The sequence below is a fragment of the Schistocerca nitens genome, chromosome 4 (assembly GCF_023898315.1).
Source record: "Schistocerca nitens isolate TAMUIC-IGC-003100 chromosome 4, iqSchNite1.1, whole genome shotgun sequence".
Classification (NCBI taxonomy): domain Eukaryota; kingdom Metazoa; phylum Arthropoda; class Insecta; order Orthoptera; family Acrididae; genus Schistocerca; species Schistocerca nitens.
The window spans coordinates 165440804-165467462 of NC_064617.1; the positions used below are offsets into that span (position 1 = coordinate 165440804).

The 26659-nt window shown below is 41.5% G+C and overlaps 1 protein-coding gene across 1 annotated transcript in view; it reads right to left on the reverse strand.

Moving 5' to 3' along the window:
* The window catches only part of LOC126252181 (coagulation factor IX-like), a 145195-nt gene that overhangs the window by 44462 nt on the left and 74074 nt on the right, over window positions 1–26659 (reverse strand). The gene's annotated exons all lie outside the window — the stretch shown is intronic.

The window sequence follows — 26659 nt, forward strand, 5'->3', positions numbered from 1 at the left end:
CAACTGTATTAAAGAGAAATAAAACACATACAACGAAGTGTGCGAAATTAACCTACGTTGCTGTTACATGAAGCGACATTAAATACATCCTTACATACCTGTTACAAAGTACTTATAAAACAATCCGCGCTACTGACTTGCTTAATTGGAATAGCAGTTATCGCATGTACATTGTTCCAGCACTAATACTCGCTGTATTTACTCAGCAAATATGTACATTAGACGTCATGGAGGTTTGTGTGTGGTATGCTGAAGCACTGAACAGTGTAAGTCAAACAATATTCGAAGAGAACTATAAGGCATTGTAAAGGTACACCAACTACATATTAGAGCAATTGTCAGCACCAAATACATGTTAAAATTACACATAACGACAAACGCTAAATATATCTGTTACATTATGACATAAATAATTCAGTTGCTAAACATTTGTATTTTATTGTTACTATATAACATTAATTGAAACATGCCTTTTATTGTTCGTAAGTTGCATATTAGAATTTTCTTGCTTACTAGACTTCGTGATGAGAACTCATGTAACTACGGATGATTAGTAAATAAGTCAGTCAGTATACCAGAATTATAAGCGTGATACATACAACCAGCAGTGACAGATATCTACATTACAGAAATTGAACACATGTCTAACAGGTGCCATGGCTCTTTTTTCTTTTGTGCTCACAACAGTTTTATCTACATTAACATGTAGTTTTTAGAAACCAAAATGATGTAACAGTAAGCAAATAGATAGCTTTAGCACATGTTTGATGATTTGCGATTGATAACACTCCTGTTGAATTTTATAAGAACAAATTAAGCACTGTCAGGTAAGAGAACTGGACAAATTAAGACAGTAAATAGACCTTAATACCAGCTATGAACTATGCAGAAAACTACTAGTATGACATAGACTGCTGACATACATTAGAGCTTTGGAAGTTTAGTCGTAAAGGCTATGATTTGTAAATGCTCTGCATATATTTCGTATGGTAGTCCAATGACAATATTTTCAGTAAATATAATATGTAAAGATAATTAAGTAATGAGTTGAACAGACAAGGTACTAGAAATGTCAAATCTTATGATGATAATTACTAATAATGGTTATTGAGCTGTGAATTACATGCTTACATGTACCGAATGGGGTGAAAAAATTGAAAATAAAGAAAAAAATATATATTCAGGTTGGCCCTGAATGTCATTACTACCTTATCCTTATGACTACTATCTATAATACTTTCAGAATTGATTGTACTGAAGCATGTCTACCTGTATTTCCATTAATTATATACGGTAACCAAGAAATAGAAATGGTCTGTAACTGAATTATTAATGTTGTAATATAACATATGCATGCAGCGTTCGTCAGTATGTACCATATCAGCGCCTATGTGTTACTGACAATCGATGTAAACTAGAGCTGGCATGAGTTGGCAGTCCTTTAAATTTGTCATTGAATAATCTTTGACCTGCTCTATCCAGCGCTTAAGTAAACCACACCCAAATGTTTATGAGGATAAATGGACATATATTTTACATATATCTAGCTACTATTAGTGATATAAGAATGTACATCTGGTAACTATTACTCCAGTTACACAAATGTATAGATCAGATAGTTTTGAAAGTATTTTGTTTGTAGGGATGTAAGGTATGATTTATTTAACGTCATTTCACCAAGTCACTGCTCAGTTAAATGTTACATACTTAGTTATATATGTGTTTGTTCTTCTTTGGTACAGTTAACCCTATGATTTTCTGAATCAAGATCGATATCAATCGTCTGTAACAAATATACCGTTACAGCAGTGTGTGGATTAATGCAGTACTTAACAGTCATTAAAGCTGTACAACACTATGTGCAGAAAATATTTAAAAAAAAAGTGTTTTCGTGTCTTTGGACATTTAAATCCAGAGAGAGTGAAGAAGGACTTATATACGGAAATATTTCATCACGAAAGCATTGTTGAAGCTCAATCAGATAAAAATTCTATTTGGCTTCTGGGTTAGAAATAAGAACGTTATCTATTTGAGTGTTTTAGGACATTCAGCCCTTAAGGTCTGAAGAAGGAGAATAAATTTGTACGACAATATTTCGTAATATTGGAAGATAGAGATGTTCAGCTTGTACTGAAAGCTTCGTTTAAGAAGTAATTTTCCGAAGTTACACCGCTACCGTGATAAAATAGGCGATGCAAGGATGTTTAAAAATGTCCCTATTAAGAAAATTTTGAAATTAGAACTACGAAAATGGGTATTTGGTTCCTAGGTTAGAAATAAATAAAATACCTGTTTCAACATTTTTGGAAATTTAACTTCTAACGGGATGAAATTGTGGGAGAATTTTTTTGAAAAATTAACCATTATTAAAAGAACTACTAAAGTACTTTCAAGCTGCAAAAACTAAAATTGGTATTTCACTTTTCCAATAGAAACAAAAGAAAAAATTTTTCAGTATTTCCAGAAATCCAACTGCTGTAAGCGTGAAGTAGAGGATGAAAAGATTTTTGAAAATAGTTCATTATTAGTGCTGACTCGCCTTTTGATCATAAGTTCGTGCTGATAATACCATCTTTCTAAAGTCTTAATTAGCGTGAAAAGTCTGGAAGGTGTTTCAATTTGTGAACGGAATGAAATAAAACTATCTAATAATCACGGCGACAAATCAGGTTTGCCAAAATACTTAAAAAATTAATCATTAGTATATGAATTTTTTAATGCGTCTAATGTGGGTTTATAACATTATTTCCACTGTAATTAATGCGCAACAAAGTAATTATTACTGATGACAAACTATATACCTCATCTAAATGCGATTCTATGTACTGGGATATCCACCTGAGAGAATTCTTTGCCATTAGAAATTAAATTAAACCCATTCAAATATTTTAATCACTCAAAGACTGGCAACCATATAAAGAATCACTAACTCTTTTACAATGCTTACATTTACAAGACCGCGGTGGCTGTACCCACATACAATCTTGCTTAGAGATAAACAAGAAATACATCTGTGCAGACCTCACAGTATACGCGCATGAAGCATCTGACGCTTACCTCATACTGTACACACTGTCAGAAAAGAAAAAAAAGACGATGCACCACGAAGGAATTACCCTAATGGGACGGAAATCTGTAGATGTTACCTGCATGTTTAGATAGACAAATGATTACAAACTCAAAAGAGTTGGAATCTACACTACTAGCCATTAAAGTTGCTACATCAAGAACAAATGCAGATGATAAACGGGTATTCATTGGACAAATATATTATACTAGAACTGACATGTGATCACATTTTCACGCAATTTGGGTGCTTAGATCCTGTGAAACCCGTACCCAGAACAACCACCTCTGGCCGTAACAACGGCCTTGATACACCTGCGCATTGAGTCAAACAGAGCTTGGATGGCGTGTACACGGACAGCTGCCCATACAGCTTCAACACGATACCACAGCTCTTCATGGGTAGTGACTGGCGCATTTTGACGAGACAGTTGCTCGGCCACCATTGACCAGACGTTTTCAATTGGTGAGAGATCTGGAGAATGTGCACGCCATGGAAACAGTCGAACATTTTCTGTATCCAGAAAGGCCCGTACAGGACCTGAAACATGAGTTCGTGCATTATCCTGCTGAAATGTAGGGTTTCGCAGGGATCGAATGAAGGGTAGAGCCACGGGTCGTAACGCATCTGAAATTTAACATCCACTGTTCAAAATGCCGTCAATGCGAACAAGAGGTGACCGATACGTGTAACCAATGGCACCCCATACCATCACGCCGTGTGATACGCCGGTATGGCGATGACGAATACACACCTCAAATGTGCGTTCACCGCGATGTCGCCAAACGCGGATGTGACCATCATGATGCTGTAAACAGAACCTGCATTCATCCAAAAAAATTACGTTTTGCCATTTGTGCACCCAGGTTCATCGTTGAGTACACCATCGCCGGCGCTCCTGTCTGTGATGCAGCGTCAAGGGTAACCGCAGCAATGGTCTCCGAGCTGATAGTCCATGCTGCTGCATACGTCGCCGAACTGTTCGTGCGGATGGTTGTTGTCTTGCAAACGTCCCCATCTGTTGACTCAGGGATCGAGACGTGGCTGCACGATTCGTTACCTCCATGCGGATAAGATGCCTTTCATCTCGACTGCTAGTGATACGAGGCCGTTGGGATCCAGCACGGCGTTCCGTATTACCCTCCTGGACCCACCGATTCCATATTCTGCTAACAGTCACTGGATCTCGACCAACGCGAGCAGCAATGTCACGATACCATAAACCGCAATCGCGATAGGTTACAATCCGACCTTTGTCAAAGTCGGAAACCTGATGGTACGCATTTCTCCTCCTTACACGAGGCATCACAACAATTTTTGACCAGGCAACGCCGGGCAACTGCTGTTTGTGTATGAGAAATCGGTTGGAAACTTTCCTCATGTCAGCATGTTGTAGATGTCGTCAACCTTGTGTATGCTCTGAAAAGCTAATCAGTAGCATGTAACAGCATCTTCTTCCTGTCGGTGAAATTTCGCCTCTGTAGCACGTCAACTTCGTGGTGTAGTAGTTTTAATGGCTAATAGTGTATATTCAAGAGAAAGAGCTTTACACATTGAGGACAGCAGTTTCGCTTTGGTCCATCTTTCGACCTTATGGCAGCAGTTATTTGACTTGGAATTGAATGATAGATTTGTTGGATGTCCTTCTGAGAGATATCGTGATTAATTCTGTCAAGAGACCCGGTGACTTTTCTGGGCAAGGTACGATTTGCCAAGCACGAAGACAAGCTACAGAACCCCTTGCACTGTGCTGCAGGCTATTTTCTTGCTGAAACGTAAGCCTAAGATGGCTTTCTGTGGGGGGCAACAAAATAAGATGTGGAATACCGTCGTCGCACCGCTTTGCAGCAAGCGTGCCGTGGGTGACAAGCAAATGGGTCGTGCTATGAACAGGAACGTCACCCCAGGCCATCAGCCCAGGCTGTCGGGCCCTATGGCGGGCGACAGTCAAGCTGGTATCCGACCTCTGTCCAGGACGTCTTCAGACACGTCTTCGCAGGTCATCAGGCCATAATCCTAATCAAGAATCAGTACTGAAGACTGTTCCACACCAGTAGGTTAGACTTCATGCCGAACGGGCGTTAACTATACGATTAACATCAAGTAAACCAATGTCATAGGGTCTACTCTCTTTAAAGCAGACAATGCGGTATGAGGCACTAAAAAGAATAGTTGAACTTTGCTATTTGGGCACTAAAAGACCTGACCATTGCAGAGGTACAGGGGATGTAAAATTCCGACCGGCAATAGGAAAAAGTGTCTTTTAAAACGGCCAATACCACCAATTTTTTATTTTTCTTGTCGAATTTCAGATGGATAGCAGCACACTGTACATGATAAATCTTGTCCCGATGCTATAAAGCCACGTAATTCAGACACAGAAGAATCTGCCAGTTTAGTTTTAAAAAATATTCCTTCCTCCTTTTTGTACTTCTCACCTACTGACACCATCTCCTATGTGCGTGTGTGAGGGATACTGGATTTTGAATATTTTGCCCTAAAAGCTGCTAAAATTTCTACTCGGCTGTCTGATGCACTTAGGCCGCTGTTAACCAAAGGCAACTGGTGGCACCACTTATAACTGCTCCAGTGGCCCTTCCACAGGCCAAGCTCATGAGTTGAGCAATCGGTCAACTGGTGGCAACTCTTTCAAATACTCCCTCCTTATTCGTAGGTGAATAAGATTGAGGAACTGGCACCTAATGAAGTACTTTTTCATCATACTCTTCTATGAGAAACAGATGAAATGTGAGAGGAATGCGAATTCATCGTATTTATGTTAATAGACTGAGTGGAAATTAATGTAGTACGCTGTGCAGAAACATAAGTGCTGATGACAGTAAATTCTAAAGTTAACTTCATGTTTCACAATAGTAATGACACTAGAATGAGATTTTCACTTTGCAGCGGAGTGTGCGCTGATATAAAACTTCCTGGCAGATTAAAACTGTGTGCCGGACCGAAACTCGTAGGTAGGAGGCGAGGTACCGGCAGAAGTAAAGCTGTGAAGACGGGGCGTGAGTCGTGCTGGGCTACCTCAGATGGAAAGAGCACTTGCATTGAAAGGTAAAGGTCCCGAATTCGAGTCTCAGTCCGGCACACAGTTTTAATCTGCCAGTAATTTTCAGTAATGACACTAATCGTATAACTAAATAGACAGGAAACGTATAACAGAAAATAAACACAACTAAGAAAGTGTTTTGCGGCAGAAGGAAAGTCGGTCTTCGCACTGGGGTAAGTCATGCACTAGTTATCACTTTCCTTATGCCAATGTAGCTTCTGCAGTTATATGCAATTCCGTGAAATGTATATTAATGACTAATAATAATTACTAATAGCTGCAGCAAGTAGCATTAGGTAGGATCGATAAAATGAAACAACTATATAAATTATAGAACCTTACAAATTTCCAAGTGAGAAACAGCACAGTTTTATGTATTAAAACACAACCTATTAATTACTATTTATTAACTATTAAGATATCTCATAATGGCATAAGAAGCCAAACGCCGTTTCGTAATTAACTATTAAATGAACATTATTGCGGAACATTAATACTCTGTGATCAAGTTTTTAATTATTATTTGGTTTTTTCATGTATATTAAAATAAATTTCACTATCCTAAACTACTATGAAAAGCTGTAGTCAGCTGTTACAATGAATCTCATACAACGCCTCGCGAATAGTCAGAGACAGTAGTGGCATTGTTAACTTCTTTAAGCCGATAGCGGCCTTTGGATGTACCATTGCTCAAATCGTAAATTCATTGTACACGTCTGCAGCGTATCACATCTACTTGGAACGTGTATGCCAAATACTAAGTCAAGATATTTCATACTTCCCAAGCTATAAATTAAAAAACAGAGTATGTAAGTGGAGAAATGTAATTTTCTTACGATGAATGAATGTTTCCTCCATCTTTTTATTCCTATTAACTGAAGAGTAGCCAATGCACTCGGCTATCAATCTTTTACAGCCCTATCAATTAACGTAGGATTGAAACTATATGCTCTTGTCTCTGCAAATACACATTATGGTTGCTGCCGAGAGAGGTTAGGCAACAACAGTCACGGAGATGGTTCTGTCCCATGTGTTGTGGAAAACATAGAATTTCTGTGGGAAAGCTTTCTGGGGTGAAAGTATCTCTTTTGGAGCTAGAAAGACACTTGATTCTGAGAGACGTGAGTCTGGAACGATCAGCAGAGTGGTCGTGGCTCATTGTGTCAGCATGTCGAGACTGGTAAGATATTGTTAGTGACATCGCTGCATCTTTTTTGCTTAATTTGTTTCACTGCTACTTAAACGTCATATCCGATATTTGAGAGATTAATCTATTCATCGTAACCTATGCTTCCATTGTGAACTTGACATCGAGGCACTAGGCGAATTTTTTAATAACTCGTCGTCTTAAATGGCTTACGACTAGTTTTCTTCTCTGATAAACTTGTGTCAATAATACTATAACATCTTTTCTGATTTTTTTTTTAATTTTAGTTCCAATGAGCAAGCTTCTGAATTATTTTTGGTCTTAAATTGTTTCCCACAGTGCTTCTTCTATGGTCATATTTCTGATGTTTCGAAGGTGTACTTCATTCGGATCAAATCTATACCTATTCTTGTTACCTTGTACCGGTGCTGTGAGACAAAATTTTGTGTGTCTCATATTCATAAATAACACGTATCAGCCTTATGAAATATATCTTACAAGTGTTCTATCATTATTTCTGAAAGATAATGACCTTAATTTATCGTTTTATTAGCGCTTCTTTTGCGAACCTAGACAGTTGTCTTGTGACAGCCAGAGCGAGAGCACCAGCAGCAGCGAGTACTGTTTGTATAAAGCGTTTATTTTGCATTTTGTTTACGACCTTCCACTAAGGAAGGGATTCTATTTGTGATTATCTGCTCTGCATAGTAACTAACAGTTCTTGATAAAACTTTACGTAGTTTTCGTGTTAGATTTCTTAGTGTTTTCTTGATCGTTTAGAACAGAAAGCGCCCTAAAACCGTCTTTTGTTTGTTTCGCGGCCGTTAGCCACTAGTCACTTGAATCAGCAGTTGTCTTGTGAAAGCCAGAGCGAGAGCACCAGCAGCAGCGAGTACTGTTTGTATAAAGCGTTTATTTTGCATTTTGTTTACGACCTTCCACTAAGGAAGGGATTCTATTTGTGTTTATCTGCTCTGCATAGAAACTAACAGTTCTTGATCGTTAGGAGAGAAATTTATTTTGTACTTATTTGCTGCGCTTAGCTTTCAAATAGTTTTTCGCGTCTCGTATTTCAGTAAGTGTTTCTTGATTATCAGAGCAGCTCATCAAAAGATTATCTTGGGAATTTGTCACCGTATAGAGTAGGGTAAACATAGTCATGTGTAGGGACTGTGGTTGTTGTGAGCGGACGCAAGGAGAATTGGCCACTCTTCGGGGGCAGGTGGAGGCTCTGTCTGTTAGGCTCATCGAGCTCGAGGCGCAGGCGTCGGCTCGTAGTGGCGTTGGGGCAACTGTGGTGAGACCTATGCCTACTTCGGTGGCCTTGGAATCACATGGAACCCCTGATGTCGCTGCGTCTTCCGGCAGTGAGCATCTTACCGGTCAGCCATCACTCCAGGGTGAATGGCGGACAGTGGTGGGCTCGCGCGAGCCTGGCCGAAAGGCGAAGGTGGGATCTGGCCGCGTGGCAGCTGCCTTACCCCTTTCCAACAGGTACGGGGTGCTTCCTAGTGGTGATGACATCGTTTCCGAGCCACCACAGGATGCCTCGCCTGTTGGGCCAGTGGCCGATTCTCCGGCAAGGTCCCGACAGTCACAGAGGGCGGGCCTATTAGTTATAGGGAGCTCCAACGTTAGGCGGGTTATGGAGCCCCTCAGGAAAATAGCGGGTAGGTCGGGGAAGAATGCCAGTGTGCACTCGGCGTGCTTGCCGGGGGGTCTCGTCCGTAATGTGGAGGAGGCCCTTCCGGCAGCTATTGAACGCACTGGGTGTGACCGGCTGCAGATAGTAGCACATGTCGGAACGAATGACGCCTGCCGCTTGGGTTCTGAGGCCATCCTTGGTTCCTTCCGGCGGCTGGCTGATTTGGTGAAGACAACCAGCATCGCACGCGGAGTGCAAGCTGAGCTTAATATCTGCAGCATAGTGCCCAGAGTCGATCGCGGTCCTCTGGTTTGGAGCCGTGTGGAGGGTCTAAACCAGAGGCTCAGACGACTCTGCGACTATAATGGTTGCAAATTCATCGACCTCCGTTATTGGGTGGAGAACTGTAGGGCCCCCCTAGACAGGTCAGGCGTGCACTACACACCGGAAGCAGCTACTAGGGTAGCAGAGTACGTGTGACGTGCACACGGGGGTTTTTTAGGTTAGAGGGACCCCCCCTTGGGTGAAACGATAAAATACCTGACGGCTTACCAGAGAGAACATTATCATCGTTGATAAAGAACGTCCGTCCTCAGAGACCAAAAACAGGAAAAGTTAACGTAATATTGGTAAGGTTCCTGAATTAGTATCTCTTATTGAAGGAAATAGTGCGCATATAGTATTAGGAACTGAAAGTTGGTTAAAACCGGAAGTGAACAGTAACGAAATCCTAGACACAGAATGGAATATATACCGCAAGGATAGGATAAACGCCAATGGTGGAGGAGTATTTATAGCAGTAAAGAATTCAATAATATCCAGTGAAGTTATTAGCGAATGCGAATGTGAAATAATCTGGGTTAAGTTAAGTATCAAAGGTGGGTCAGATATGATAGTCGGATGCTTCTATAGACCACCTGCATCAGCAACCGTAGTAGTTGAGCGCCTCAGAGAGAACCTGCAGAACGTCGTGAAGAAGTTTCGTGATCATACTATTGTAATAGGGGGAGACTTCAATCTACCAGGTATAGAATGGGATAGTCACACAATCAGAACCGGAGCCAGGGACAGAGACTCTTGTGACATTATCCTGACTGCCTTGTCCGAGAATTACTTCGAGCAGATAGTTAGAGAACCAACTCGTGAAGCTAACGTTTTAGACCTCATAGCAACAAATAGACCGGAACTTTTCGACTCCGTGAATGTAGAAGAGGGTATCAGTGATCATAAGTCAGTGGTTGCATCAATGACTACAAGTGTAATAAGAAATGCCAAGAAAGGAAGGAAAATATATTTGCTTAACAAGAGTGATAGGGCACAAATCGCAGAATATCTGAGTGACCACCATCAAACGTTCATTTCTGAGGAAGAGGATGTGGAACAAAAATGGAAAAAATTCAGAAACATCGTCCAGTACGCCTTAGATAAGTTCGTACCGACTAAGGTCCAAAGCGAGGGGAAAGATCCACCGTGGTATAACAATCATGTACGAAAGGTACTACGGAAACAAAGAAAGCTTCATCATAGGTTTAAGAGTAGTCGAATCATAGCTGATAAGGAAAAGCTGAACGAAGCGAAAAAGAGCGTAAAGAGAGCAATGAGAAAAGCATTCAACGAATTCGAACATAAAACATTGGCAAACAATCTAAACAAGAACCCTAAAAAGTTTTGGTCATATGTAAAATCGGTAAGCGGATCTAAATCCCCTATTCAGTCACTCGTTGACCACGATGGCACCGAAACAGAGGACGACCGAAGAAAGGCAGAAATACTGAATTCAGTGTTCCGAAACTGTTTCACTGCGGAAAATCGTAACACGGTCCCTGACTTCAGCCGTCGCACGGACGCCAAAATGGAAAATATTGAAATAAACGATATCGGAATTGAAAAACAACTGCTATCACTTAGTAGCGGAAAAGCATCCGGACCAGACGAGATACCCTTAAGATTCTACAGTGATTATGCTAAAGAACTTGCCCCCTTTCTATCAGCAATTTATCGTAGATCTCTGGAAGAACGTAAAGTACCTAGCGACTGGAAGAAAGCGCAGGTCGTTCCCATTTTCAAGAAGGGTCATAAATCAGATGCGAATAATTATAGGCCTATTTCGCTTACGTCAATCTGTTGTAGAATAATGGAACATGTTTTGTGCTCTCGTATTATGACGTTCTTAGATAATACAAATCTCCTTCATCATAACCAACATGGATTCCGCAAACAGAGATCATGTGAAACTCAGCTCGCCCTATTTGCCCAAGAAATTCACAGTGCCGTAGACACTGGCGAGCAGATTGATGCCGTATTCCTAGACTTCAGGAAGGCATTTGATACGGTTCCGCACTTACGTTTAGTGAAAAAAATACGAGCTTACGGAATATCGGACCAGGTTTGTGATTGGATTCAGGATTTCCTAGAAGAAAGAACACAACATGTCATTCTTAACGGTTCAAAATCTGCAGATGTAGAGGTAATTTCGGGAGTACCGCAAGGAAGCGTGATAGGACCTTTATTGTTTACAATATACATAAATGACTTAGTTGACAACATCGGTAGCTCCGTGAGGTTATTTGCAGATGACACGGTTGTCTACAAGAAAGTAGCAACATCAGAAGACTCGTACGTACTCCAGGAAGACCTGCAGAGGATTAATGAACGGTGCGACAGCTGGCAGCTTTCCCTAAACGTAGATAAATGTAATATAATGCGCATACATAGGGGCAGAAATCCATTCCAGTACGATTATGCCATAGGTGGTAAATCACTGGAAGCGGTAACGACCGTAAAATACTTAGGAGTTAATATCCGGAGCGATCTGAAGTGGAATGATCACATAAAACAAATAGTGGGAAAAGCAGGCGCCAGGTTGAGATTCATAGGAAGAATTCTAAGAAAATGTGACTCATCGACGAAAGAAGTAGCTTACAAAACGCTTGTTCGTCCGATTCTAGAGTATTGCTCATCAGTATGGGACCCTTACCAGGTTGGATTAATAGAAGAGATAGACATGATCCAGCGAAAAGCAGCGCGATTCGTCATGGGGACATTTAGTCAGCGCGAGAGCGTTACGGAGATGCTGAACAAGCTCCAGTGGCGGACACTTCAAGAAAGGCGTTACGCAATACGGAGAGGTTTATTATCGAAATTACGAGAGAGCACATTCCGGGAAGAGATGGGCAACATATTACTACCGCCCACATATATCTCGCGTAATGATCACAACGAAAAGATCCGAGAAATTAGAGCAAATACGGAGACTTACAAGCAGTCGTTCTTCCCACGCACAATTCGTGAATGGAACAGGGAAGGGGGGATCAGATAGTGGTACAATAAGTACCCTCCGCCACACACCGTAAGGTGGCTCGCGGAGTATAGATGTAGATGTATGTGTAGATGTGTAATTAGCCATGCTCTGGATGTCTCAGATTCGTAAATAATTTGGCTCCAATATCTTTCCTGTTCCCAAATGGTAAGAGGGTCCAGTGGACAGCCCGTTAAAATCTGAACAGAGACCAAGCAAGAAAACTGGAAGAATGTGTAATGGACAGTGAAAACTGTGAATTTGTTCAACCATGCATGTGTATGTATTTCCTAAGATCTGGTAGCAACTACGGACATATAAATGTTGGTTGAGAATATACATTTTTGCCGAGGATTTTTTTTATTTTCCCAATAAAATTGAAATGTAACATTGAAAATCACATATTATATACCTGGGGTATCTCATGACCCAATTAGAAAAATTTCAAATTATTGATCTACAAATTGTGATATAACCATAACATTGGGATGAATTATAATAGAAGGTCCATAAACAGCATATCCGGAGAATGAGAGACCTATGTCCACATCAAAACTGTTTCATTGTAGCTGAAAGAGCTATGGAGGTCTAAACGATCGCAGATACCAATTAAGTGTTAAACCTGCAGAGTGTGTTGTGTCCATAGTTCAATCCTCCTGCTAATGGTTAGCTTTAGTTACCCCTTTGCGGAATGAATGAAAAAATTCTTTCAGACAGAACATTATGCAAATTTTTATCAGACACTGGATCTCAGGTAACCATAACATGTATAACTTAACTTGATAAATTAGGATAAAATCCATTACGATTGGCATTAACCCCTACAATAAAAAGAAAGTCTGGGTGGGGGGGGGGGGGAATTGAGGGGTTCTGGATTCTTTAAGCTGACTTCTCTAAAATATTATAATCTGGTCATCTGCTTTACATTCGAAAATTTTAAAAACAAATTTATTCTTTCCTATACTAGATTCCGTAAGTGTTTTGAATTTTTCAGTTGAACTTAATCCAAAAATTATACCTTGGTAGGGAATGTGACTTTTTGCATCAAATGTCATTTTTACATTTTTAGGTTCAGGAGCCTTCTTACAAATCTGAATATCTTTGAATAACATGTTATGTGTGAGGTCAACGACGATTAACGAAATCTATATTTTTTATGGTGGTCATAAGGCACATTTCGCCACAATGCACGAATCACAGAGAATGCACTGATATTCCTAAGAGTGCGCTGAACACGTTTTCAGGATTATACACTACATATACATCACTACCTATTCAAAAAGTGTCTTGTTATCAAAAGTGTACGAAGTTTGTGTTTTAATTTTCTTGTGGTGGTAACATAGTCTTCACCATTGGTAGTACACATTATGGAAAATAGGTTCTTATATCTAGGGTTAATCAGTGTAGTTTGGAGTCATATAGATTCACACAGTTCAACAATAGTATGATTCCGAAAGGGGAAGGTATCTTTCAAGTTAATGTAGAAGATCGCCTCTTACTCGGCAGTAGAAACGAAGCCATACTCGGTGTACATATCCTGGTTCCAAATCGCGCCAAAATTCACTTGGAAAAAGCCTATAGTAGAACTACATGGAGGAATATTTTATGTTGGTGTTACGGTACAAAATCCATTACTGTCACAAGGAACATCCGAGAGAACGTGTTTACCGCCTAAACACTGTGCAACGTTCCTGAAGTTCAACTTGCAGGATATGACAGAGAAAGGTACTGGAATGTTAATCTAGATAGATGTAGGTCCTGATCTGACGGTGAATTCTTCGTGTATTATTGAAAAGTTTGATAAAATACGATATTTTACATGGCACACGATATCCAAGGTACAGCAACTTTGTGGAAGCCGAGTCAGTACCCTAAACTTGAACAATGAAGAAGTACAGCTGTAAGGCGATACACTGATAGCTGGAGATACTAGACGAGGACAAATTGAACAGATATTTCACGTCAGATTACACAACAGCAGGACAATCTGTAAGTCTGACTGCAGTTAGGAAGGAAGTAGCACCTGAAGAAGGACAGGACAATGAGAACATGCAAGGATCACTGGAAGAGTAAATAGGTTATTTATATACTCTTGGACTATAGGCTGCCATGCCACTTATCCAGTATCTTACAGACAACGGAAATGAAGTGGATGTCAATAGGAAACTGTGTCGGGTCCTATAGCATTTACACTTTGTTTCATTTGGAAGAATTTGTAAACCGGCAGCTTTAAACTGGGATGATAGTAACAAATAATAGTCCCTGACGTGTAACCGTTGTCACTGTCGCAAAGAATCCACCACATGGCAGCAAAGCTCAGAGATTCCGTTGCAGGTACCGTTATGTCTAACAGAAAACAATTTCAGATGTCTGTCCGAAGTCAAACGTAACTAAAGCCATAGATAATATGGGTTTGTGTTATGATTTCACAGATATGGACCTATGAAGCGTCAGAGGTAGCACCTGAGAATCGTCCTAAAACAGCATTCCCAAACCGCTCAGGTCATTATCAATCTTGCAACATGCCTTTCGGGCTGAAGAAGAAATCTGCTACTCTCCATCATCTATTAGACTATGTATTGTATGGATTGAAATGGAAGCAATGTTTGGTCTATTTAGATGATGAGATTGTGCTTTCCAGTGCTATCCAGGTGCATATAGTGGTTTTATAGAAAGCTTCCGATCGCCTGTATGCAACAAGGATAAATAAAACCAACATCAAAGTATCAGATAAACCATTCAAGACACATAGATAAAATATACAGTCTCTTTTTATTCCTAACCTTCCGAGAGAGCGCAGGACATTGTGCATTTATTAGGATAGTCTTTGTTTTTTTCGTTACATATTTTCTTTTTGTTTTGAGAGGTATTTTAAGATCTTTTTTGTTGAAATTGAAGAGGAGGACGGCGGACTGGCCGAGAATCTGCGTGACATCAGTACTAGTTGTTTATTACTGCTACACGTGTGCTTCAATGTTATATTAGAGTCGTGCTTATGCGGGGCCCCATATAAATGTCAACTTATTTCATGACACTGCACACTACCACCCGACATTTTTTTAAGTTAGACATGTTATCGTAGCGTACCAAATTTCATTACAATTAATTATTATCAACCCATACCTTAACGGACTTAAATAATTAAATAAGATGTGCATACTGATGTAAGTGTGTGCATTTTTAGTTATAATGTTGTTGTGGTCGTCTTCAGTCCAGAGAATCGTTTGATGCAGCTCTGTATGTTACTCTATCCTGTGCAAGCTTCTTCATCTCCCAGTACCTACTGCAACCTACATCATTTCGATCTGTTTGGTGTATTCATCTCTTGGTCTCCATCTACGATTTTTACAAATGGTTCAAATGGCTCTGAGCGCTATGGGACATAACATCTGTGATCATCAGTCCAATGCTCGAGGCAGGATTCGAACCTGCGACCGTAGCGATCGCGCGGTTCCAGACTGAAGCGCCTAGAACCGCTCGGCCACACCGGCCGGCCGATTTTTTCACTCCATGCTACCCTCCAATACTAAACTGGTGAGCCCTTGACGCCTCAGAATATGTTCGACCAACCGATCCCTTCTACTGATCAAGTTGTGCCCACAAATTTTTCTTCTCCTCCATTCTATTCAATATCACCTCATTAGTTATGTGATCTACCCATCTAATCTTTAGCATTATTATGTAGCACCACATTTCGAAAGCTTGTATTCTCTTCTTGTCTAAATTGTTTATCGTCCACGTTTCACTTCCATACATGGCTACACTCCATACAAATACTTTCAGAAACGAATTCCTGACACTTAAGTCTATACTCGATGTTAACAAATTTCTATTCTTTAGAAACGCTTTCCTTGCCATTGCCAGTCTACATTTTATATCCTCTCTACTTCGACCGTCATCAGTTATTCTGCTCCCCAAATAGCAGAACTCATTTTCTACTTCAAGCGTCTCATTTTCTAATCTAATTCCGTAAGCATCATCCGATTTAAATCGACTACATTGCATTATCCTCATTTTGCTTTTGTTGGTGTTCATCTTACATCCTCTTTTCAAGATACTGTCCTTTAAGTTCAGCTGTTCTATCAGGTCCTTTGCTATCTCTGATAGAATTAAAATGTCATCGGCGAACCTCAAAGTTTTTATTTCTTCTCCATGAATTTTAACACCTACCCCGAATATTTCATTTGTTTCCTTTACTGCTTCCTCAATATACAGATTGAATAACATCGGGGATAGGCTACAACCCTGTCTCACTCCTTTCCCAACCACTGCTTCCCTTTCATGCCCCTCGACTCTTATAACTGCCATCTTGTTTCTGTACAATTTGTAAATAGCCTTCCACCATCAGAATTTGAAAGAGAGTTATCCAGTCAACATTGTCAAAAGCTTTCTCTAAATCTACAAACGCTATAAAAGTAGGTTTGCCTTTCCTTAACCTATCATCTATGAGAAGTCGTGGTGTCAGTACTTCCTAACGTGTTCCTACATTCTCCAGAATCCAAACTGATCTTCCCTTAGGTCTGCTTCTACCAGTTTTTCCTTTCTTCGGTAAATGATTCATGTTAGTAGCTTGCAGCTATGACTTATTTCATTGACAGTTCGGTAACTTTAACACATGTCGGCACCTGCTTTCTTTGGCACTGCGGTTATTATATTCTTCTTGAAGTCTGAGGATATTTCGCCTGTCTCGTACATCTTGCTCACCTGATGGAAAGGTTTAGTTATGGCAAACTCTCAAGGCTAATAGTAGCTCTAACGGAATGTTGTCTACTCCTGGGGTCATGTTTACACTTAGGTCTTTCAGTGCTATGTCAAACTCTTCACGCAATATCATATCTCCCATTTCATCTTCATCTACATTATCTTCCACTTCCATAATACTGTCCTCAAGAACATTACCCTTGTAAAGACCCTCTATGCACTCCTGCCACCTTTCTGCATTCCTTTCTTTGTTTAGAACTGGGTTCCTATCTGAGCTCTTGATATTCATTCAAGTGGTTTTCTTTTCTCCAAAGGTCTGTTTAATTTTCCTCTAGGCAGTATCTCTTACCCCTAGTGTTATACGCCTCTACATCCTTACATTTGTCCTCTAGCCATCCCTGCTTAGTCATTTTGCATTTCCTGTCCATCTCATTTTGCTGACGTTTGTATTCCCTTTTGCCCGCTTCATTTACTGCATTTTTGTATTTTCTCCTTTCATCAATTAAATTCAATATCTCTTCTGTTACCCAAGGATTTCTACTAGCCCTCGTCCTTTTACCTACTATATCCTCTGCTGCCTTCACTATTTCATCTATGAAAGCTACCCATTCTTCTTCTACTGTACTTCTTTCCCGCATTCTTTTCAATCTGCCACATCTGCCCCTGGAAATGTATTACAATTTAAAACGTGGTTTCTAAATCTCTGCCTTACCATTATGTAATCTATCTGAAACCTACTAGTATCTCCAGGTTTCTTTCATGTATACAACCTTCTTTCATAATTCTAGAACCAAGTGTTAGCTATGATCAAGTTATGCTGTGTGCAAAATTCTACCAGGCGGCTTCCTCTTTCATTCCTTATCCCCATTCCACATTCACCTAGTACCTTTCCTTCTCTTCCTTTTCCTAGTTTCGAATTCCAGTCACCCACGACTATTAAATTTTTGTCTCCCTTCACTATCTGAATAATTTCCTTTATCTCATCATACATCTTATCAACCTGTTCGTTGTCTGCGAAGCTAGTTGGCATATAAACTTGTACTGCGGTGGTAGGCGTGGGGTTCGTATCTATCTTGGCCACAATAATGCGTACACTATGATGTTTGTAGTAGCTTACCCGCATTCCTACTTTTTTAATTCATTATTAAATCTACTCCTTTATTACCCCCCATTTGATTTTGTATTTACAAGCCGTTATTCACCTGACCAGAAGTCTTGCTCCTACTGACACCGAATTTCACCAATTCCCACTATATCTAACTGTAACCTATCCATTTCTCTTTTTAAATTTTCTGACCTGCCTGCCCGATTAAGGGATCTGTCATTCCACGCTCCGACCCGTAGGACGCCAGTTTTCTTTTTCCTGTTAACAACGCCCAAGAGGACGCCATCATCATTTAACCATACAGGCTGCATGCCCTCGGGAAAAATTGCGGCTGTAGTTTCCCCTAGATTTCAGCCGTTCGCAGTACCAGCACTGCAAGGCCGTTTTGATTAGTGTTGCAAGGCCAGATAAGTCAATTATCCAGACTGTAGCCCCTGCAACTAGTCAAAACGCTGCTGCCCCCTTAGTTATAATAAACGATTCAAATCTGGCATGAATCACCTAAAAAATTCACCGCAGACACTGAGGAAATGGAAAGAACTGTAGGTATGCGGTTTTCACAGGATGGATTAGAAGTCAGGGTCTCATATTGCTAGCCAATATAAAGATTGTACTAATACTAAGTAAGTCAGTTTTTATGGAAATATACTCTTTTTAACAAAACTATTGTTTATTGATATTAACAAACTAAAAGTAGGGTGAATTAGAATGTCAGTAATGTCTGTGGCGGGACTTTAGTGCGTGTCCTTTTCGAGAAATCGTTTTTTTGAAAATATTTCACCCTGACACTTGTCTGCGTCATTCAATCAGCGCAACTGCTTGGTACGTTTCTGTTATATTAGCTTATAGTGTGGCTGCGTGTTCCTTGAGGGCACTGCGACTTGTTGACCAGTTAGTCTGCGGCAGTCCACGCAGGATGTCGTGAGTAGACAGTGTGCTATACCAATGCAAATAAAGACGACGTCCTCGTAAAATATGGAGAGTGTAGGAAGAACGCAGTTCATTCTTGTACGACATATGCGACAAGATATCGCAACAGACATCAACCATTTCTGAAGTTATTTATCGACCTCTTCAAATCAGTTACGTGAAAGTGATAGTGTAACACGCTGACAACGGAACAGAAGGATACAGGTGACGACAGAAGAGGGGGCAGTTAATGTTCTCGCCGCTGTTGGAATTGATCCCCAAGTTCTATCCCACGCAGTGGCACGAGGATGTGGCCTGAGTCAGGCACATGTCCTACGCAGCCTCCGTCGACATAGATTCCATCCCTATCACATCTCTCTCCATCAACAGCTGCTTAGGAAGTATTATGAGAATCAAGTTAACTCCTGTACACAGGCATTAAGACAGTATACACCGGATGCATTAAGTATCACGAATAGTGATGAAACCACATTTACCAATGATGGCCAGGTAAACCGCCGAAACATGCCCTATTGATCTGTTGACAATCACCTTTGGCTTCTTCAGGTGGACCGTCAGCGTTGTCTCAGTTACTTTCTTTCTTAGGAAACACCTTGACAACAGTGAGAGAGCTTATGACTTGCAATCATCGAAAAGTACGATACACACCGCGCAATGAAAAAACCTGCAAATGAAATACAAACACTGTGGTATGGTTTCTGTCGATGTTCGTTTTGCCTCTCTCCCACTGAATTTAGTAAACCCATAAATGAGGTGCATATCGGAAAATATTTCATCAGTGCACCTATTCAGTCTGTTGTGTATCGATTTTGACGTACAAGTAACACTGCAGCAAAATGAAACCCTATTCGAAACCGAGCAGTAGTGAATGCAAACTTGAGATTGAAGGAAAAAGAGGGCATTGTTGTGGCCGATAGCAGGTACCGAGAGTGAACGATGCAACTTTGTTTTTAACCAAGTCTCGCAGAGCAAACCGTGATCATTTTGACTGTCGTATTGGTAATTTATGAAGCAACACAGATACGAAGATAAGAAATCAAATCAAACGCAATTACTCGGTAATGGTTCAGAGGATACGAGAGGTCAATTATACCAAAATAGTTAGGTAATAGCCCTAGACAACGAGTAAACTTTTGTCGGTGGGATAATTTTGCATGATATTCAATATGTGTTTGAGTAATGATGAGCATAAGTACTACAATTACTACCTTTGCCATATAATTATAGCGCCGGTTTTTACATACGTATCTAACAGTGAAGTAACAGAACATCCTGGCGTTTGGTTCGCTCAGGGCACACGTCATATGAGTTATCACACAAATTAGGAAGACTTAAGTGCTGGAAGAAGGAAAATTAAAACCCCTACCTGGACTTTGTCTCCAAAGGGGAAAGCAATCTGCACGTGCAATAGAGCAATGTCTCTTTCCCACAAGTTGGCGTTCGGGGCTGCCTTAATGTCATCAACGCCGACCAGCCAACCCCCCTCTTGGGAATCTGAAGAACCAGCGCGTAGCGTATATTCTCCGGGATGATTGGATCCCACGACGCAGTGCGCTGCAGTCAGAGCCCATCGGCTTCTGATGATGGACGCCCCGCACTGGTGAGAACCCATCCTCATTAAGCTGAGCATCCAAGGGTGTTTCTCGATGTCTATATTCCATCCGCCTATTATACGAGACGATGATGGCAATCCTAAGCAGAATGTGAGAGACAAAGAGCACTTCAGTAGTGTCAGTGCCGCTTTGTCAAGCATAGTGGATAGCGCCCCTACTGCCTTAGTGGCACTGCTCAAGATGGGCTTATGCCCGCAAGCAGCAACCATATTCGAGGCTGAATTTTTTTATGAAACATCATAGGGGGACAGCTCACTGGAACAGTATAATTTACGACTTCATTGTAAAAGGTAATATCCGTCTACTGAGGAGGTATGTTGTTAAATTCCACTAGGAATAAAGGTTTTACTGCATCAGATAATGGCCGTACAATTCTCTTTACTGACTGATACGGTCTACGTAAAGGTATTGATCGTGCTCACTCTTGGTGAACACGACATTACTTTCGATCTCGTATGTCAACTCAAATTTGAACTGTGTAACAGCGGGCAGGCCGCAGTGGTCGAGCGGTTCTAGGCGCTTCAGCCTGGAACCGCACCACCGCTACGGTCGCAGGTTCGAATCCTGCCTCGGACATGGATGTGTGTGATGTCCTTAGTTAAGTTTGAGTACTTTTAAGTTCTAGGGGACTGATGACCTTAGATGTTAAGTCTCACAGTGCTCAGAGCCATTTTGTATAACAGTGACATAGGTTTACAATGTATACAGCCATTCTGTGACACAAATGCCAAGGTATGTACGGTTAACATAACTTACGCCACTTGGGGTTGCTGGAATAAAATGTAATGTCGTTCTGTAATATACAGTTCTACACGACTGCTGTGTTACTACACACATCAAAAAAAGCTTTCCATCACCGCGATTCCGACAGTTCTGGAACCTCTACAGAAAATTTGAATAGAGATCAACATAAACATCACTTCCTCCCATTATACTGCACATGAAACCCACACATTGCATGTTGTAACACCATACAGCGAGGCCTTCAGAGGTGGTCGTGCAGATAGCTGTACACACCAGTAACTCTAATACACTGTAGCACGTCATCTTGCATTGATGCAGGCCTATATTCGTCTTGGCATACTATCCACAAGTTCATGAAGGCACTGTTGGTCCCGATTGTCCCACTCCTCAACGGCGATTCAGAGTAGATCCCTCAGAGTGGTTGGTGGGTCACGTCGTCCATAAACAGCTCTTTTCAATCTACTCCAGGCATGTCCGATAGGGTTCATGTCTGGAAAATGTTCTGGCCACTCCAGTCGAGCGATGTCGTTGTCCTGAAGGACGTTATTCACAAAATGTGCACGATTGGGGCACCAATTGTCCTCCATGAAGACGAATGACTCGTCAGTATGCTGCCGATATGGTTGCACTATCAGTCGGAGGATGGCATTCACGTATCGTACAGCCGTTTCGGCGCCTTCCATGACCACCAGTAGCGTATGTCAGCCGCACATAATTCCACTCCAAAACAGCAGGGAACCTCCATCCTGTTACACTCACTGGACAGTGTGTCTAAGGCGTTCAGCCTGACCGTGTTTCCCCGAAACGACGTCTCCGACGATTGGCTGATTGAAGGCATATGCGACCATCATCGGTGAAGATAACGTGATGCCAATCTTGAGCGATCCATTCGGCATGTTGTTGGGCCCATCAGTACCGCGCTGCATGGTGTCGTGGTTGCTAAGATGAACCTCACCAAGGACGTCGGGAGTGAAGTTGCGCATCATGCAGCCTATTGCGTACAGTTTGTCGTAACACGACGTCCTGTGGCTGCACGAAAAACATTATTCAACATGGTTGCCTTGGTGTCACGGCTCCACGGAGCCATAATCCGTAGGCAGCAGTCATCCACTCCAGTAGTAGCCCTTGGGCGACTTGAGCGAGGAGTGTCATCGACAGTTCCTATCTCTCTATATCTTCTTTATGTCCGAACAACATCGCTTTGGTTCACTCCGAGACTCCTGGACACTTCCCTCTTTGAGAGCACATCCTGGCACAAAGTAACAATGTGGACGCGATCAAACCACGGTATTGACCGTCTAGGCAGGGTTGAACTACAGACAAGACGAGCCATGTGCATCCTTCTTGGCGGAATGACTAAAACTGATCGCCTGTCGGACCACCTCCGTCTAATAGGCGCTGCTCATGCGTGATTGTTTACATCTTTCGGTGGGTTTAGTGACATCTCCGAACAGTCAGCGGAACTGTGTCTGAGATACAATTTCCACAGTCAACGTCTATCTTCAGGAGTTCTGGGAACCGGGGTGATGCAAAACTTCTTTTGATGTGTGTATTATGAACTGACTCAACTACAGTGGCCTCGTCATCGTAGTCTATTCTTGACTGCCCTTGCAGATGCTGATCGGAACTACACTGTATGAAAAATTAGTTCGCGTTATTACAAGAATGACAGAAAGATTTGCTTAATCTTATGCAATCCATTGCCACTGGTTCAAATGGTTCAAATGGCTCTGAGCACTATGGGACTCAACTGCTGAGGTCATTAGTCCCCTAGAACTTAGAACTAGTTAAACCGAACTAACCTAAGGACATCACAAACATCCATGCCCGAGGCAGGATTCGAACCTGCGACCGTAGCGGTCTTGCGGTTCCAGACTGCAGCGCCTTTAACCGCACGGCCACTTCGGCCGGCTATTGCCACTGGGGTATGTTGAATATTTACTAATGTCTTCGAACAGTAAAGCATCACTTGATGTACAAACGACAAGTGCCCCCACTTAAAGTACAATTTCAACAATTACAAAAGTACGGTTGCGTATGCGAATTTAATAGTACTGGGGTGATAGCCAGAAGTTGACTGCTTCATCATATGTCCAAAATGGGGCGGTGCCAGACCGTAATGCTCACCTCTACATCGACGTCAGTACGATGCTGCTGCAGGGGGCGTGTCTTCAAGAGCGCCTCCAGTTTTTCGCTGCGGACTGCAACGTGGAATCCCTAGTATATAAGAAACTATCAGCCTCGATTGCGGTAATGAAACCAACCTTTACCTAAGATTCAGCCAAAATAATTGAGCCTTCTTCAGAATATATACCTGAATCTACAGGGTGGTCCATTAATAGTGACCGGGTCAAATATCTCACGAAATAAGCATCGAATGAAAAAACTAAAAAGGACGAAACTGGTCTAAATTGAAAGGGGAAAACCAGATGGCGCTATGGTTGCCCGCTAGATGGCGCTACCATAGGTCAAACGGATATCAACTGCGTTTTTTTCAATGGAAACCCCCATTTTATTACATATTCGTGTAGTAGGTAAAGAAATATGAATGTTTTAGTTGGACCAATTTTTTCGCTTTGTGACAGATGGCGATGTAATAGTCACAAACGTATAAGTCCGTGGTATCCCGTAACACTCCGCCAGTGCGGACGGTATTTGCTTCGTGATACTTTACCCGTGTTGAAATGGACCGTTTACCAATTGCGGAAAAGGTCGATACCGTGTTGATGTATGGCTATTGTGATCAAAATGCCCAACGGGAATGTGCTATGTATGCTGCTCGGTATCCTGGACGACATCATCCAAGTGTCCGGACCGTTCGCCGCATAGTTACGTTATTGCAGGAAACAGGAAGTGTTCAGCCACATGTGAAACGTCGACCACGACCTGCAACAAATGATGATGCCCAAGTAGGTGTTTTAGCTGCTGTCGCGGCTAATCTGCACATCAGTAGCAGACAAACTGCGCGAGAATCGAATCGGATATCTAAAAAACCTCGGTGTTGAGAATGCTACATCAACATCGATTGCACCCGTACCATATTTCTATGCACCAGGAATTGCATGGCGACGACTTTGAACCTCTTGTACAGTTCTACCACTGGACACAAGAGAAATTACGGGACGATGACAGATATTGTGCGCGCGGCGAAGCGTCATTCACCAGCAGCGGTAAAGTAAACTGGCATCATATGCACTATTGGGCAACGAAAAATCCACGATGGCTGTGACAAGTGGAACATCAGCAACCTTGGCGAGCTAATGTATGGTGCGGCATTATGGGAGGAGCGATAATTGGCCCCCACTTTATCGATGGGAATCTAAATGGTACAATGTATGCTGATTTCCTACGTTATGTTCTACCGATGTTACTACAAGATGTTTCACTGCATGACAGAATGGCGATGTACTTCAAACATGATGGATGTCTGACACATAGCTCGCTTGCGATTGAGGCGGTATTGAATAGCAGGTGGATTGGTCGTCGAAGCACGTTCACCAGATTTGACGTCCCGGGATTTCTTTCTGTGGGGAAGGTTGAAGGACATTTCCTATCGTGATTCACCGAAAACGCCTGACAACATTCCCGGGTTCGATTCCCGGCGGGGCCAGGGATTTTCTCTGCCTCGTGATGGCTGGGTGTTGTGTGCTGTCCTTAGGTTAGTTAGGTTTAAGTAGTTCTAAGTTCTAGGGGACTGATGACCATAGATGTTAAGTCCCATAGTGCTCAGAGCCTGACAACATGCGTCAGCGCATTGTCAATACATGTGCGAACATTACGGAAAGCGAACTACTCGATGTTGAGAGGAATGTCGTTACAACTATTGCCAAATGCATTCAGGTTGACCGACATCATTTTGAGTATGTGTTGCATTAATGTGGTATTTACGGGTAATGACGCTGTTACAGCATGCGTTCTCAGAAATGGTAATAACTCAAAGGTTCATGTATCACATTGGAACAACCGAAATAAAATGTTCAAACGTACCTACGTTCTGTATTTTAATTTAAAAAGCCTAGCTGTTACCAACTGTTCATCTAAAATTGCGAGCCATATGTTTGTGACTATTACAGCACCATCTATCACAAAGCGAAAAAAGTGGTCCAACTAAAACATTGATCTTTCTTTACGTACTACACGAATATGTAATAAAAATGGGAGTTTCTATTTTAAAAAACGCAGTTGATATCCGTTTGACCTATGGCAGCGCCATCTAGCGGGCCAACCATAGCGCCATCTGGTTTCCCTCTTCAAGCTAGACAAGTTTCGTTCATTGTAGTTTTTTCGTTTGACGCTTATTTCGTGAGATATTCGCCCGGTCACGATCAATGGACCACCCTGTATAATTTGTCTAAGAGGGCATGGTACTAAGTAAAACTAAAACAGTCGAGTTGATAATGAGGATCTGTTTTAATGCATAAATTTAATTTATTCGATTACCATCATTTGGTGGAATCACGACAGGTATTTAGTATTTGCGCCCTGGACTCTATATTTACTTACACTGGGGGAGTTGAACATATCTGTGTGTTCTCCTCATCTTAGACGATTCACATTTGTTAGTTGAGCTCACTCAGTGGTTAGTTATCCTAACAGAAGATTGGGAATCGAGAATTAAAATCAGGACCTAGATTTAAAATCAAAACCAAGGAAAATCTACTATCTAAAAAGGCAGAAGGGATACTTAACTTTTCTCTATAATTTCTAAGGTACTTGTGGGAAAGGGCAAACCAATGAGTGTTCAAGTTGTTGTGCGGCATGCGCGAGAGTGAGCAGAAGAGTAATGCCCAAAAACTTTTTAATGCTTCTCATATCATGCACGTTATTCGGTAGACTCCCGTTTTGCTGAAGTAGGTTGAGACCGTCTGCCGTTACAGTACTCTGAAATGTAGTGTGCAACACGTCAGAATATAAAGTAATTATGTCGCTGTGTGGGATACAGCGTGTTGTAATCGAATCAGTTGAGCGACTGGAATCGTGATTTCCTGTCAAAAAGGCACAGTTCGTAGTAATAGACGGAAAGTCATCGAGTAAAACAGAAGTAATATGCGGCGTTCCCAAAGGAAGTGTTATAGGCCCTTATTGTTCCTGATCTGTACTAACGACATAGGATTCAATCTTAGTAGCTGCCTGAGATCGTTTACAGATGATGATTTCATTTACCGTCTTGTCATCAGATGATCAAAACGACATGCAATATTATTTAGGTAAGATAAATGGTGCGAAAAGTGGCAGTTGACCCTGAATAAAGAAAAGTGCAAAGTTATTCACATGAGTACTAAAAGAAACCAGCTAAATTTCGATTACGCAATAAGTCAAACAAATCTGAAGGCTGTAAATTCTGCTAA